We start from the raw sequence: 16,242 nt of genomic DNA, 5'->3' as shown, positions 1-16,242 counted from the left end.
CTTGGGATTCAAGGGGCATCTAACTCCAATCCTCTGGTTCAAGTTGAATTGTTGGACTGTCTCTTATCTTATCCCTGACCAACTCAATACCCATGGGCATAAATTCAAAATCTAACATTTGAAAGACATCAATGCTCCTCACATCCTGTTCATTTATCCATTATTGCATCTCATCTTCTAATGTTGTAGTTTGAATGGGTTCATCAGGGATCGATGGCAGTGTAATCATGGAAATTCTTCTTTATTCCTCCTTTATGGCTCTGGCAAGCCAAATTCTCCTATTTAAATGTAGATTTTCCTCTTCCTCCTCATCACTCTCTTCTTCAACTTCTTCTAGAATTGGTTTGGGAACTGAGGGAAAAGGAGTCACTTTCTTGATCACCTTTTGTCTCCTCTTTACTGAATTCTTAATATTTCTTCTTTTAGGTGTGGAGGGTGAGGCTTGCTCTATTTGTCAAGGTGGGGAAACCTCTTTTTCTTTAGTTTTTATTTCCTCTTGGCTTGGTGCGGTTGGCGGCACTTCAGGATCCTCTTGGGCTTGTGCGGCTTTTACATTTTCTGGCCCTTGTATATTTTCCCCTTCTTGTTGTAGAGGTGCTTGAATTTCACCCTCTTCTAGTTTGGCATGTTTAGGATAATCCCTCTTCCTTTTGCCTTTACCTTTACCTTTTTGTGCTCAATACTAACAAACTAGCCTATCAAGTTGGTGTACTATTTCTTTTCTCATTGGTCATTAGGCTGTAAACATGGGCACGTTGATCTTTGCTCCTCGACCTTTGGTCAAGCAGGCTTGAGCATGAAAGACTACTATTTGAGGAATTGGATCAAGTTTGAATGGTTTCTTGATCCAATCTTGTGTCAATTTGATGATGTGCCTCGCCCTATGGTTGATGTTTGAGTTTTCTTCTCTATTTATCTCAGCATTCATGATAGGCCTATTACCAATCTTGTCCCTATTAAACAATGGGTCGAGCAACTCCTCTAAGTCCTGTTGCATAATCTTTAATGGGATATTTATTTTTAAGGCCCTCTTTACTAAATACAAAGTCATCCTACAATAATCCCTTATACAGACATCGTAGTCATCTGTTGCATTCATCAAGTAATCATCAACTACATCCTCATGCTGGAAAGTTTTACCTGCTAAATATTGCACTCTCCCAATATTGTCAAAATAAGGCCATGAAGAATTGTACTCTTCCAAGGGATATTGATCCCATTCACATTCAAAATACAAAATGTCTTGTCTCTAATCCACCTAAAAAGGTCCTATAGTCATGGGCCACATCCAACATCTTTTGTGTTGCTTTCTAACTCTATCATATGTAGAAATAGTTGTTCGAAAATCTCTAGGAGTATAAGTCTATCACTAGGATACCTAGGGAGCTTCTTAGAGTTGATAGTAGTACCCACTACCCTCAAATATTTAAATGTTCAAAATTGGATATAATAAGCTCTAACTAGGGATATTTGTGCAGTTGCCTCCTCTAATATTTTTTTTGCATAATAGCCTTCTATGAACTGGATTATTGCAAAGATGAAAGCATCATTTACAATTCTATATTCTTTTCTTTGCTCTAAAAGCCTCTTATTCACCAACTAAGGATATACAACATATAGCCATGCATTTGCATCCTACATGCTACCCCTCGTGTAGAGCCCTGGGTAATCTATCACCCTCACGGCTAACAAGTACACCAAGTATGATGTCATGTAAATTTTCCTATTGTTCTTTACTGTCACCAGGTTCTCACCCAAATTATGATTGAGAGTAGAAGCTCAATCCAGTGGCATCTCTACTTTTTTTATTATCTCAATAAAATACACCATAAAAATATTCAAGTGTCTGGTTGTAGGTAAACCCATAACTCTACTCAAGAGTATGATTGAGTATCCAATATCTTCCTTCATGTACCCTCTTATCATGTCAACTTTGCCTATTTTCTTTGTAGAGGAGTCTTCTGCATAAAGTATGAAGATTGGATGATCTCAAAAGCCTCGTCAATATGTTCTCAATACCATTTCTCTGCTTGCTTATAGTTTAGTCTAATGAATTGATCCACCCTTGGGAGATGGAACACTTTTTCAATGTTCTTGAGTCAAAGATCGAGAATGATCTCTCTAGTTATGCTCTTGACTACCCTCTCTTCAGGAACAAAATATTTTGTGAGTGTCATGATCAGTTATGAGGACTATACTAACACCGAGTGCGATGCTGCATTAATGAGACCTGATCAGATCAATGTGGAGATCATTTGAGACCTCTCAATTGGTTTTTTGTATAGTTTTAAGAATTCATCCAAATCTGTATGACCTAAATTTGTGTCTTGAATCTCAAAGTACTCATCCTAAAATTGTGATTTTAATAGGAATTCCCTGAAACTTGAATACTATTGGTTTTGGTGTCATTTTCTCACCAAGGGAGGATGATGAAGATGCCACTGAATCTATGCAAAAAGATATCCATTAGTCTAGAATTGAAGAACAATGGATTAATGACATTTTTGGTGTAAATAAGTATTTACTTATTACACTTTACTTAAATTTACTTAGGTTAATGCATTATTTTATTATTTCTTAGGTGAGACACTTAGGAGTTTGTGTACTCTTATGAGTTGTCATGTTGACAACACTCGAGTAAGCAACTCTAATTCAATACATGTGCCTAGTTGTATGACTTATCATGTTGTTGATTCCTATGCATTCTAGAAGCATTCCAAAGGCCTTTATATGCAAGCACTCTTACTATACCTACATCCACATTGAATGAATATTATATCATCCTTCTGATCATACTCTCTTTGGTCTACTATTGTGCTTGTGCTTGAGTTCCTTGGTCTTGGGTGAATTTTTCTCTAAGGCAAATTCTTACATGGTATTAGAGCTCGGGGAGATTCTCTTCACATAGTCATTCAAGATCATTCTGGCTTCAGCACCTCGACCCGAATTCAAAGAATCCGTAGAAATTGGGAGCATCTAGAGCCAATACAGATCTCCCATTGCATCCAGAACGTCGATTCAATGAAAATTAGCTATAAATTTTCCTATGTTGGGCCAAAGTCAATTTTGAGGCAAATTTGTTTTGCAAATCAGCACCCGAAGGCCTGATTTGTATCTTGGGTATGGTCATTTATTCGATCTATGAATTTTATTTTTAGATATGGAATTAATTTATTCTCTGCAATATTTTTGAAATTTTGGAATTTTTTCAAAAAAAAATTAGCCCTACAGGCCCCTGCAGAGAAATTATTTTCTAGGAACCCAACAATCACACCCTGGCCCTATGCAAAATATTCTATTATCTGTTGTTTCAATTAATTGGTAGCCATTTTATATTTTATGGTGGGCATACACAATACTCCTAGCTAACACTTCACCAATGGCTCGTTTGAATTTGCCTTTGCGGCTTGACGCTTTTAAATAGCACAACGTGCATATTCCCCACCAATATGGGATTATTGACACAAAAGTTGACGGCTATAAACTAACTCTGGCTACTATGAAAAGATCCTGGCAATATTTGAAATCCGGTGCACACGTTCAAAATTTGCCCTGCACAAGGCATCGACCTCAATATTCCAACCAAGCTCATCAATCGATGGCCTAAGTTCAAACTTCCCAGCAACCTCTTTGTTTATTATCATAGTGTGCTTTTTTGTTTTTAAACTTCGCTCAGTTCATACTCCCCACGCATGTTGGATTAAAGGTTGAAGCACGCTGGCTATTGAAATTTCCTAGACACTCCCACGGTGATCACTATTTCTATCATTTGTGCCTTGATACCTATCGGCACTTTAATACTCCGACAACCATTTGCATTCCACCACATGTCTGTCTGTAGAACTGTTAGCGTGAACATTTTTGGCCCTTCATACTTTTTTAGCTTCCATTTTTCAAACCCCCTCCATAGGTCAATGCCACGTTTGCCACGTCAACTACGCAGGGCCACATCAACAAGTAGCACACATAGCATCATAACAGCTACATCATGTGACAGTCAGCCTACCATGTGGCAACTCCTATGTGGAGTCCACATCATCAATGCCTTCTTGCTACATATGCAATCCTAGTCATCTTAGCCTTAACACCTCATCAACCATACATGTGACATGTAGACACCCACACAAGCAAGGCCACGCCTAATTTTTCATACAGTCTATATGTTTGTACAACACATGTAGGCAATCATACATTGCTGGTGTCATCCAAGGGTGGAGTTTTTGCTGGCGTCGTCATTCTCATGAGCCTAAATTTAAGGGTCATCTAACTGTCATTAGGAGGCAAAATAGAACTACTGTGATGATCATTTGACCATCTAATTTAACCTCATGTTTTGCTAATCCAACCCCTCTTCAAATTGATTTTTGATTTGACAGTCCGACTTTGGGAGGCCATATCTTAGTCATCCAAACTCTAAATTAGGTGCAATTTTTTTTATTTTAACTAGAATTTTATAAACATTTTAGTAGTGCATTTCTTTTCTAGTTTTGGTGCACAGATTTGTCATAAATTGTATTTTTTGGTGACTATACCTATCCAATCCTACATTTTGCAACTTTAATTACTCTATATGGGCACATCTAGAGTCGAAATCAAGTTCCATATTTTTTGAAAGTGCATTATTTTTTGTCTACTATCCAGATCTGCTATCAGATTATAGGGTTGTGTGGACAAAAGTATCACTTTCAGAAATAGGTCTTCTCTTTACATTGTATTGCTTCAAAATCGTTGTACATTGTAAAGTTCCAAATTTTTACTCCATCAAGAGGTTGTAAACAACAAAATTAGAAGTCCACAAAGGCCAAGATTGGCAAGTAGCCATTGTAAATGCACTACATATAAAGTGCCAAATGCATCTTTTTTTGGGGGGGTTTCTTGATTTAGTGAAAAGTGGGGGTGTTCCTAGTGTTGTGTTCCTCTTTTTCTATTGTTTTCTTTCATTTTCTACATCATGGGATATTTTAAGTTTCCAAAATTAACTCCACATAACTATGCTACATGGTCCATTAAAATGTGGTGTCATTTGATGCATAAAGGAGATTCTCAATATGTAGATGGTACCCTTCCTAAACCAACAGGTGATCAAGTATCTACAACTGATATTTTAGCTTGGGAAACAATGGATAGGAAAGCCCTAGGTGATATTTGTTTGGGGGTTGAAGACAAGATCATATATCAAATCCAGAAGTCTCGTACATCCAAGAAGCTTGGGATACCCTCCAAAACCTATATGGTAAAGTGTCCGAGGAAGATGTTTTCAAAATTGAAGATGAGCTTGTCTCCTTAGATCATAAGGCATTCTATTTCATACAAGATTTTATCATAAAGGTGAATGAATTAAGAATAAAGCTTGATGATTGTGGGAGTCCTATTAAAGATGATAGGTTAATCTATCTCATTCATAATAAGCTACCATCTGAGTACTCCATATTTGTTTCTTCTTTTAACACCTCAAAGACTACATTAGGGTCTGCCTATCAGAAAGTCTCTTTTGATTGTTATGTTGTATTGTTGGATGAAGAAGAACAGAAGTTAAAATTAATGGGGATTCACAATTCTTCTAAGTCTAAGGCATTGGTGGCAAATAATGAGGGTTCTAGAAATTCAGCTGGTCAATCTTCAAATAAAGGAAAGGGCAAGAATAAGAAGTGGAAGAATAACAAACAAGAGGATGTAGAAAAGACAACACCACAATCAAATCAACAAGGCAAGTCTTCGAATTCAAATAAGAAGGGGGACAATAATAAGGACAAGAAAAAGTGTGCCTATTGTAAGAAGTTGGGTCATGATGAACATAAGTGTTATCATAAAAAGATTGATGAATTGACAAACATTATAAAGAAACACAATGTTACATTGCCTAATGCATATAAGGAGAAAGGATATTCTCCTTCAAATTCAAAGGGCAAAGGGCAAGCACTCATAGAAAATTCAAACTCTTCATCAGAATGGATTCTTGATGCAAGTGCCTCATATCATATGGGTTCTTCAAAAGGAGATTTTTCTTCATTAAAGAATTCTAAGGTACCACACATCTTTGTAGGAGATGATACAAAATTGGAAGTTGAAGGGAAAGAAAATGTGGAGATGAAAAATGGAGAGTTCAAAGAAGTTCTCTATGTTCCAAACCTAAGTTCTCATCTCCTCTCAATTTACCAAATCACTCACCTTGGAGATGGCCATAAAGTTGAGTTCCTTCTAGATCCAATAATGGTGCACACTCTAAAAGATTATTCATTGTTTGCAGTGGGGAAAGCTAATCATGACAAAAAATTTGTATTCTTTCTCCCACTTTGTGCCCAAGTCTCCTTCACATGCCTTGTTGACTCAATCCAATTCAAAATCCAAATTATGGCATAAGTGGTATGGACATCTTGCCTTCCACTATCTTCAGCAACTTTGCTCAAGCAATATGGTTAAAGGTCTACCTACAATAAACTTTTCTAAGGGTAAATGTTCAACATGTTTAGTAGATATGCATGTAGAAGAGAAGTTAACTAAAGGGAAATCTTCAAGAGCACCATTTGTTCTTTAGTTGGTTCACATGGTACTAGCAAGTCCTTTTGCAGTGACATCAATCAGCTAGGGTCACTATATACTTACTTTCATTGATGACTTTTCATGGTACACTTGGGTCTACTTTCTTCATCACAAGAATGAAGTGTTGAACAAGTTTCTAGCCTTCAAGACTCATGTTGAATAGAAATTGAGGAAATCCATCAAGGTTCTAAGGATGGACAATGAAAGTAGATATGTGAAAAAAAGACTTAAAGACTTTTTCAAACTTGAGGGTATTGATCTTTAGAATCCACCAGCATTCAATCCGCACAAGATAGATGTCACAACATTGAGGATCTAAACTCTTAAGTCAATAGCAAGTTGCATGATACAAGCCAAGTCTCTAGATCCATCACTTGAAGTCGAAGCAATCAGCAATGCCAATCACATACTTAACAGGTCTCCTCATCCTGCCTTACATGGCAAAACTCCTTTTGAGGCATGGTGTGGTAGAAAACTAGTTGTGAGTCACTTCAGAGTCTTTGATTGTCTAGCATGGGCAAACATATCTTCCAAGGGATGCAAGGCACCACTACCTCAGCCTTGTACTTTCATCGGATATGAAGATGGTGTCAAGGCATATAGACTTTTGGATCCTAAGACGCATGAGATTTTTGTGGAGAAGGATGTACACTTTGAGGAAAGTTCACCTAGCTTATCCTCTAATTCTCTCTACACTTCATACATTATGGGAACTGATGGTAACACCAGTGATAGTGCTTCAACAGATTCAGATACGTGGGGTTCTATTGATAGTTGCAGTGAGAGGTCATGACATCAACACATTCCACATGCATACATAGCCATAGTGATAGGTCTAGCACAACAGGGTACACCTAGTCTTCCAGTTCCAGCATCAGAGGATGACTCCATAGTAGATATTTTAGGTTTGTTTGTGGAGTCATACATAGTAGATTTGGGGGGACATGATTGATGATATACATCTTCTCTTTGATGGAGAAGATCCTTCTTCAGTTGTTGTGAGGGCTCACTCTGACCCTCATGTCCATTCACTACATGATCGATCTTCACAGGTTGATGTGATTGTGGATACTTATGAATAGAAATTGCAAGAGGTCTCTTTATTAGTTGAGTAGATAGTATGTTCTTTGGGATGGGTTCTACATTCATCCTTGACAGAGATAGTAGAGCAAGTTTCAGAGGCATCATTGATCATCGGGATTCTTTCCACACACACCAGGAGCATCTCACTTGTACCTTTGCCATTGTTTCTTCCAAAGGGGAGGAACACTATTCAACATTCCTAGATCAACTTCTACATATGAGCGGCTATCACTGATCAACACTCTTCATGTGGGAGGGGGGGGGGGGGGGGGGGGAACTTTCTTGTCTCTCTTCTTCTTCTCTATTGTGGGGGGAACCTTTTCCTCTTTTGGGATTGTGTTCTTCTCATATTTCTATATTGTATATACTTGATATATGTCATAACGGGGGGGTCTTGATTACTCCATCCATCCATGCATCTTGGTTTTTTATCTCTCTTTTTGGGGGAGGGTTTTTTCCAATGAGGTTTTCCCTCTTTCTTCACTTTATGAGAGATTGCATTTCATTATGTACATGGGTACCTAACATGGCCTAGTAGTCAGGACCCATCTTACATTTTATCGTAGCTTTCGTAAGTTTAAGTGCATTCCCCTAAGTTGCACTTAAGGGGGTGTTGGTGTAAATAAGTATCTACTTATTACACTTTACTTAAGTTTACTTAGGTTAATGCATTATTTTATTATTATGCATTATTTTATTATTTCTTAGGTGAGACACTTAGGAGTTTGCATAATCTTATGAGTTATCATGTTGACAACAGTGGAGTAAGCAACTCTAATTCAACACATGGTGTCTACAACATTATTTTGCGTGCTACACCTTTGTAGGTTTATCCTATCATCATCGCACTTACTCTTGTGCTTAATGGAGGATAACTCATATTTGGTGGACATGTGCCTAGTTGTATGACTTATCATGTTGTTGATTCCTATGCATTCTAGAAGCATTTTAGAGGCCTTTATATACATGCACTCCTAGTGTACTTACATCCACATTGAATGAATATTATATCATCATTCTGATCATTCTCTCTTTGGTCTACTGTTATGCTTGTGCTTGAGTTCCTTGGTCTTGGGTGAATTTTGCCCTAAGGAAAATTCTTATAGACACCTTAGATCATCATGAACAAAATCCTAAAACACCCAGACGCTCGAAGAAATATGAAAAAACCTAACTTAACATCTACAATGCAAGAAATTATAATAATAAAAATGGCGCATTAGCCAAGTGTGCCTGATGTGTAATTTTTTTTTTTTGCACTCATTACATATTACGCATCAGCGCACCTCATGGGGTGTGTTGATGCGCAACCCATTTTGAGCTTTGTGCGAAGGGTTTTAAAGAATTTAGTTGGGTGAACCCATAATACTAGGTACCACTTTTGGGAGACGAAGGAAATTGCGAAATGATGCAAATTTCCCATACTGAATTTTATGTATGTTCATGCAAACTTACTTACTATGTTCGCGCGAAGATAATACAATTATATGTTTGTGTGGACATATTTAGTTTAAATAAGGTATGTTCACGTAAACATATTTTAATGACAATTTTGAGATTAAAACCCCGTTTTTACATTTTTCCTGTTCATTTTTACGATGACGTGAATTTGGTTTAGATGTTGGGGCAAACATATCAGATTAGTAGGCAACTTGCATCACTCTGTGTCATTCTCCTCAGAATTTTGGTTGTTGCGCTATTTCAAGTATGTTTATATGTTATTATTTGAATGATTTTTATGTTTTCAAAGCATATTTTCATGTTTATTTAATATTTTTATTGTTTATTTATGTTAGTTAATTCTATTAATTTATCATTTATAATTTTTATGTATTTGTTAGTTACATATGAGTTTTATTAGAAAATACATTAGAAATTATTAAAAAACATGTGTAGAATATTAGAAAAATATTAATTTAGCATTAGAAAATAAATTTAGAAAAAAAAATTAGTGTTAAATTAGATAAATACTAGAAAATATTAGAAAAATAATAGTCTAGAATATTAGAAAAACATTAGAAAATATTAAAAAAACTTTAATCTAGAATATCAAAAAATATTAGTATAACATTAGGAAACAAATTTAGAACAATATTAGTTTTATTAGAAAAACATTAGAAAAAACATTACATTTATATTAGATAAATATTAGAAAATATTTTAAATAACATTAGTTTAGAAAATATTAGAAAAATATTACAATATATTAGAAAAAATTACAAAATATTAAAAAAATAATAGTGTAGAATATTAGAAAACAAATTTAGAAAAATATTAGTTTTATTAGAAAAACATTACTTTAATTAGAAAAAAAAATTTAAAAATATTAGTTTTATTAGAAAAATATTAGTTTAATTAGGAAAAAAAAATTTAAAATCTTAGTTTTATTAGAAAAACATTAGAAAAAACAAATTTAGTAAAATATTAGTTTTATTTGAAGAACATTAGAAAAAACAAATTTAGAAAAATATTAGTTTTATTAGAAAAACATTCGAAAAAATATTACATTTAAATATTAGAAAATATATTTTAAAAATTAGTCTAGAAAATATTAGAAAATATTAGAAAAATAATAGAAAATATATTACAAAATATTACAAAATATTTTTAAAAATATTAGTCTAGAAAATTAGAAAATATTAGAAAAACATTACAAAATATTAAAGAAAAATATTAGAAAATGTTTTTAAAATCAGTATAACATTAGGAAACAAATGTTGAAATATATTAGTTTTATTAGAAAAATATTAGAAAAAACATTAGTGTTAAATTAGATAAATATTAGAAAATATTAGAAAAACAATAGTCTAGAATATTAGATTTAAACATTAAAAAATATTAAAACATTAGAATATTAGGAAAATCAATTAGTAGGACTAAATCAAACCCTAATCATATGCATTATGAAAAATATTAGTTTCATTAGAAAAACATTAGTGTTAAATTAGATAAATATTAGAAAATATTAGAAAAACAATAGTCTAGAATATTAGAAAATATTTAGAAAATATTAAAACATTAGAATATTAGGAAAATAAATTAGTATAGTTTATTAGGAAATATTAGTATTTAACATTAAAGAAAATAAATTAATATATAACATTAAAAAATATTAGAAAAAAGAATTACAAACTATTAGAAAAACATTATAAAATATTTGAAAAAAAATCAGAAAATATTAGAAAAAACATTATTAAAATATTAGAAAAACATTAGTGTAGAAAATTAGAAAATATTAGAACTTTATCTCCAACCCTTTAACCCTAACCCTAAGCATAACCCTAGCTCAAACTCAAACCCTAATTTCTAACCCTAACTCATACTCTAACCCTAATCTAACCCTAGCTTGAGAACTCTTTAATCCTAATCTAATACTAGAATTTCATAGCTAAAACCCTAATCTAACTAGATAACCCCAACCTAACCCTAATCATAACTAAAACCCTGATCTAACCCTAGAACTCAAACCCTAATCTAACCCTAACTCAAACTCAAGCCCTAATTTAACACTAACTAGGTAACTAAACAACTACCTTAATCTAACCCGAGAATCATAACCGTAATCTAACCCTAACTTGAAAGCTCTAGTTCCAGGTAGAATCTAACCGTAACCCTAATCTAACCATAACCCAAGAATTCAAACCCTAACCAAACCCTAATCTAAATCTAACCCTAATTATAAACCCTAGGTTAAATCAAACCCTAATCATATACCCTAATCTAACTCAAACCCTAATCTAATCATAACCTTAGAAATCAAACCCTAACCAAACCCTAATCTAAATGAAGCCCTAATCAAACCCTAGAATCTAACTCAAACCCTAATCTAACTATAACCCTATAGATCAAACCCTAATTTAAATCAAACTCTAATCATACCCTAATGTTTAACTCAAACCTTAATCAAATTGTAATCTAATACTAACTGAAAACTCAAACCTTGATCTAACTATAACTCTATAAATCAAACATTAGAACCAAACCCTAATCTAAATCAAACCCTAATCATACCCTAAACTTTAACTCAAACCCTAATCTAATCCTAACTAGAAACTCAAACCATAATCTAACTCAAACCCTAACCAAACCTTAACCAAACCCTAACTCAAATCCTAATCTAATCCTAACTGAAAATTGAAACCCTAATCTAATCCAAACTGAAAACTTAAACCCTAATCTAAATCAAACTCTAATCATGAATCCTAATCTAATCGTAACCCTAGAAATCAAACCCTAACTAAACCCTAATCTAACTCAAACCTTAATCTCAATGAAATAAACCCTAATCAAACCCTAAAATCTAACTCAAACCCTAATCTAAATCAAACCCTAATCAAATCGTAATCTAATCCCAACTGAAAACTCAAACCCTAATGTAACCGTAACCCTATAAATCAAACCCTAGAACTAAACACTAATCTAAATCAAGCCCTAATCATACCCTAATCTTTAACTCAAACCCTAATCTAAATTAAACTATAATCAAACCCTAATCTAAACCTAACTTAAAACTCAAACCCTAATCTTTAACCCAAACCCTCATCTTTAACTCAAAATCTAACTCAAACCCTAATCTAAATGAAACCCTAATCAAACCCTAAAATCTAACTCAAACCCTAATCTTTAACTCAAACCTTAATCTTTAACTCAAACCCTAATCTCCTGCTCTTGCTGTGCACAGCTCCTGCTGGAGGTCCTATTGTGGCTCTTGCTATGCCACCTCCATGCATTAATATCGATGCATTATTTGCATTTGTAGAGCAGGTGGTGCAGAGATTAGAGCAATCTATATTATCCTTTGATGATGGTTTATAAAGAGATATATGTGTGACTATATGTAGGAGTTTACAGGATCTCACTACTAGATTTAGAGCTCATCATTCATTTACCCTTAACGTATTAGTTGCCATATCTAGGGAGCTTAGAGTTGAGATTTCATGAGATGCATCTTTTGATGACATCAAGAGGGTAGCCCCCAAAGACGTTATCAAACGAGATTTGTTTCCATCCTATGAGGGTACATAGGGCAAGGTGAGATGTTATCAAGTGACATAGTGCATAGATCTTGTTATTGCCAGTATGATCTATCCACATTTTTTAGCTGCACATGGTCATTATCCTAATAACAATCAAATACCTCTTTATTTTGCATAGCAATTGTATGCTAAGTTCTGCATGGGGCTCAACATCAACTACTTAGACATTCCAACTTATTACAATATAGGGGCATGGTTGGATCGCAGATCATGACCAGTACCATAGTGCACAATGCCAACCACCTCCAGATGTGAGATAGTTCATTGGACAAAGACTTCCACTAGTGACTCCAGCACTAGCACCTATTGTAGATAGAGCTTTCATTGCTTCCCATAGGGGAGAAATTGATAGTATTGGACACATTGCATCTACAACTGCTAGTATCACATCTGATTCTATTGGTCACTATATTCACACTCGATAGAGTCATCTAGGTCAACCATCTTCGGAGGCATCTAGTAGCACTTTAGGCACCTCTATTGATGAGGTATATAGAGCTGGACTACTAGTACTAGGTGATGTTCATGCTCTTTCAGGAAATCACACACATATGGATTTAGCATTGTATTTTTTAGAGGATCTATCGTAGAGTATCAGTATATTTTTGATACACAGGGGATACCAGTTAACTTAGTGATGGACACCATTAGACACCATTAGAGTCCCATAGTTCCACAGGCGTAGACCACACTAGTGACAATCACCATACAGCACAGCTCACAGCATTCTACACTAGGCTTACGACACTCTACAGATGACTCGAGCATACAAGTTGGAGATGTCAAGATCATAGCTGAGGGCCTTGATGATTTTGGTGAAGAGTTATGAGGTCTATTTAAGATTGATACTAGTCTAAGCATGGGATTTTCATCATACATGGACATGTTATTCTGACTCGGCACTGATTCTACACCATTACCCAGCCAATTACACACTCCACTTCATTCATCATTACTAGCAGTTCGAGATTGTGGCCCTGAGGGTAGTTTAGTAGGTGTTGGAGTTTTAGGAGATGATGTTGGTGTATTAGGATGGGATGTTGATAGTAGAGGTGCATCGATAGATGATACAATGGATTCTGATGATCATCCTCCACCTCCTGAGACCCAGGTACATATATATATAATATTTTGAAATTTAAATATATGAAATTTAAAATTTTAGTTTAGATAGATATTTAAAAGTTATAATAAATTGTGTAGGCACAGGTCGCTAAGCACATGATTACATCTAGTGTTGGGTCAGGGCATGTACGTTAGAGAGATGATTCTATTGAGACACCTAGTAGTGCTCAGGTACAAGTTTTAAATAGTTTGTAAAGTTATTTATGTTCCAAACTATATGCACTCGTATTCATGTACACATGTGTGTGTGTGTGTGTGTGTGTATACACACACACACACACATGTGTACATGAATACGAGTGCATATAGTTTGGAACATAAATAACTTTACAAACTATTTAAAACTTGTACCTGAGCACTACTAGGTGTCTCAATAGAATCATCTCTCTAACGTACATGCCCTGACCCAACACTAGATGTAATCATGTGCTTAGCGACCTGTGCCTACACAATTTATTATAACTTTTAAATATCTATCTAAACTAAAATTTTAAATTTCATATATTTAAATTTCAAAATATTATATATATATATATATATATATATATATATATATATATATATATATATATATATATATATATATATATATATATATATATATATATATATATATATATATATATATATATATATGTACCTGGGTCTCAGGAGGTGGAGAATGATCATCAGACTCCATTGTATCATCTATCGATGCACCTCTACTATCAACATCCCATCCTAATACACCAACATCATCTCCTGAAACTCCAACACCTACTAAACTACCCTCAGGGCCACAATCTCGAACTGCTAGTAATGATGAATGAAGTGGAGTGTGTAATTGGCTGGGTAATATATATATATATATACATATATATATATATATATATATATATATATACATATATATATATATATATACATATGTATATATATATATATACATATATATATATACATATATATATATATATACATATATATATATATACATATATATATATATATATACATATGTATATATATACATATATATATATATATATATACATATATATATACATATATATATATATATACATATGTATATATATACATATATGTACATATATATATATATATACATACATATATATATGTATATACATATATATATACATATATATATACATATACATATATATATATATATGTATATACATATATATATATATATGTATATACATATATATGTAGATATATATATATGTATATACATATATATGTATGTATATATATATATGTATGTATATGTAGATATATATATGTATATATGTATATACATATATATATATGTATATGTAGATATATATATATGTATATACATATATATGTATGTATATATATATGTATGTATATATATATATATATATATATATGTATATATATATATATATGTATGTATATATATATGTGTGTGTGTATATATATATATATATGTTTAGATAGTTCCAATGTATATATATTTACAGGGCTCGGTTGTTACACCTCGACCACAACATGTACAGGAGACTCGATCAAAGGGTCGTTCTATTCGTATGCATCTTGAGGGGTCCCTCCAGTAGTAGTAGATTTATATATTTTTTGATGCATTTATATATTGGAGACTTTGTATATTTCACTATTTATTTAACTATTTAGTACTTCAGTAGTTGGATGACATGTATATGACTTTTTATATTTTACTACATACATGTTTATTCGAGACTTACAGTTTGCATATGTATGCATTTTAGTAGAGATATTAGATGTAGATATTTTTTCTTGCAACGTACATGTATGTGTATTTTTTTGTATCTTACTATAACATTCTTCATAAATTAGATTATAGATTTTAAACTTTAGATTTGTTTGTGATGATTATAAAAATAATCAAATTAACTTCTGTTTACCTACTTCAATAGTTAAATATGAAGAAGTTCCAAATTGATCTATGAACCTAATTTATAATTTTGAAAAATAATAATAATATAGGGTGATTGAGTTGAATTAATATAGGTGCTTAAAACTACTAAATTAACCCAAATGATTTAGATTATAAATTTAAAACATTATATTTATTTGTAATCATTATAAAATAATCAATTAGTAGGACTAAAGATACATATTTGGCAAATCAATTAGTAGGACTAAAGACACAAATTTGTTAAATCAATTAGTAGGACTAAAGATACATATTTGTTAATCAAATAGTAGCGCTAAAGATAAATATTTGTTTTATGTGGATAAAAATATGCTAACTATGTAAGCCAATACATTATTTTAAAAAACTTTTACAAAATATTATTATTCTCAACAACCTTCATCAATGATAACTAATATTATTAAAATATATACATTTAAAAACACATTAATAAATTGATAAACTAAGAGTATGATCCTACAATAAACTAACATTAATATGTAATTTTTAAATGAAGTAATGATAACTAAGAGT

Source organism: Cupressus sempervirens, chromosome 10, assembly GCF_028749045.1.
Source record: "Cupressus sempervirens isolate cs-2001-9-10 chromosome 10, ASM2874904v1, whole genome shotgun sequence".
Taxonomy (NCBI): Eukaryota; Viridiplantae; Streptophyta; class Pinopsida; order Cupressales; family Cupressaceae; genus Cupressus; species Cupressus sempervirens.
This window is presented reverse-complemented; position numbering follows the sequence as displayed.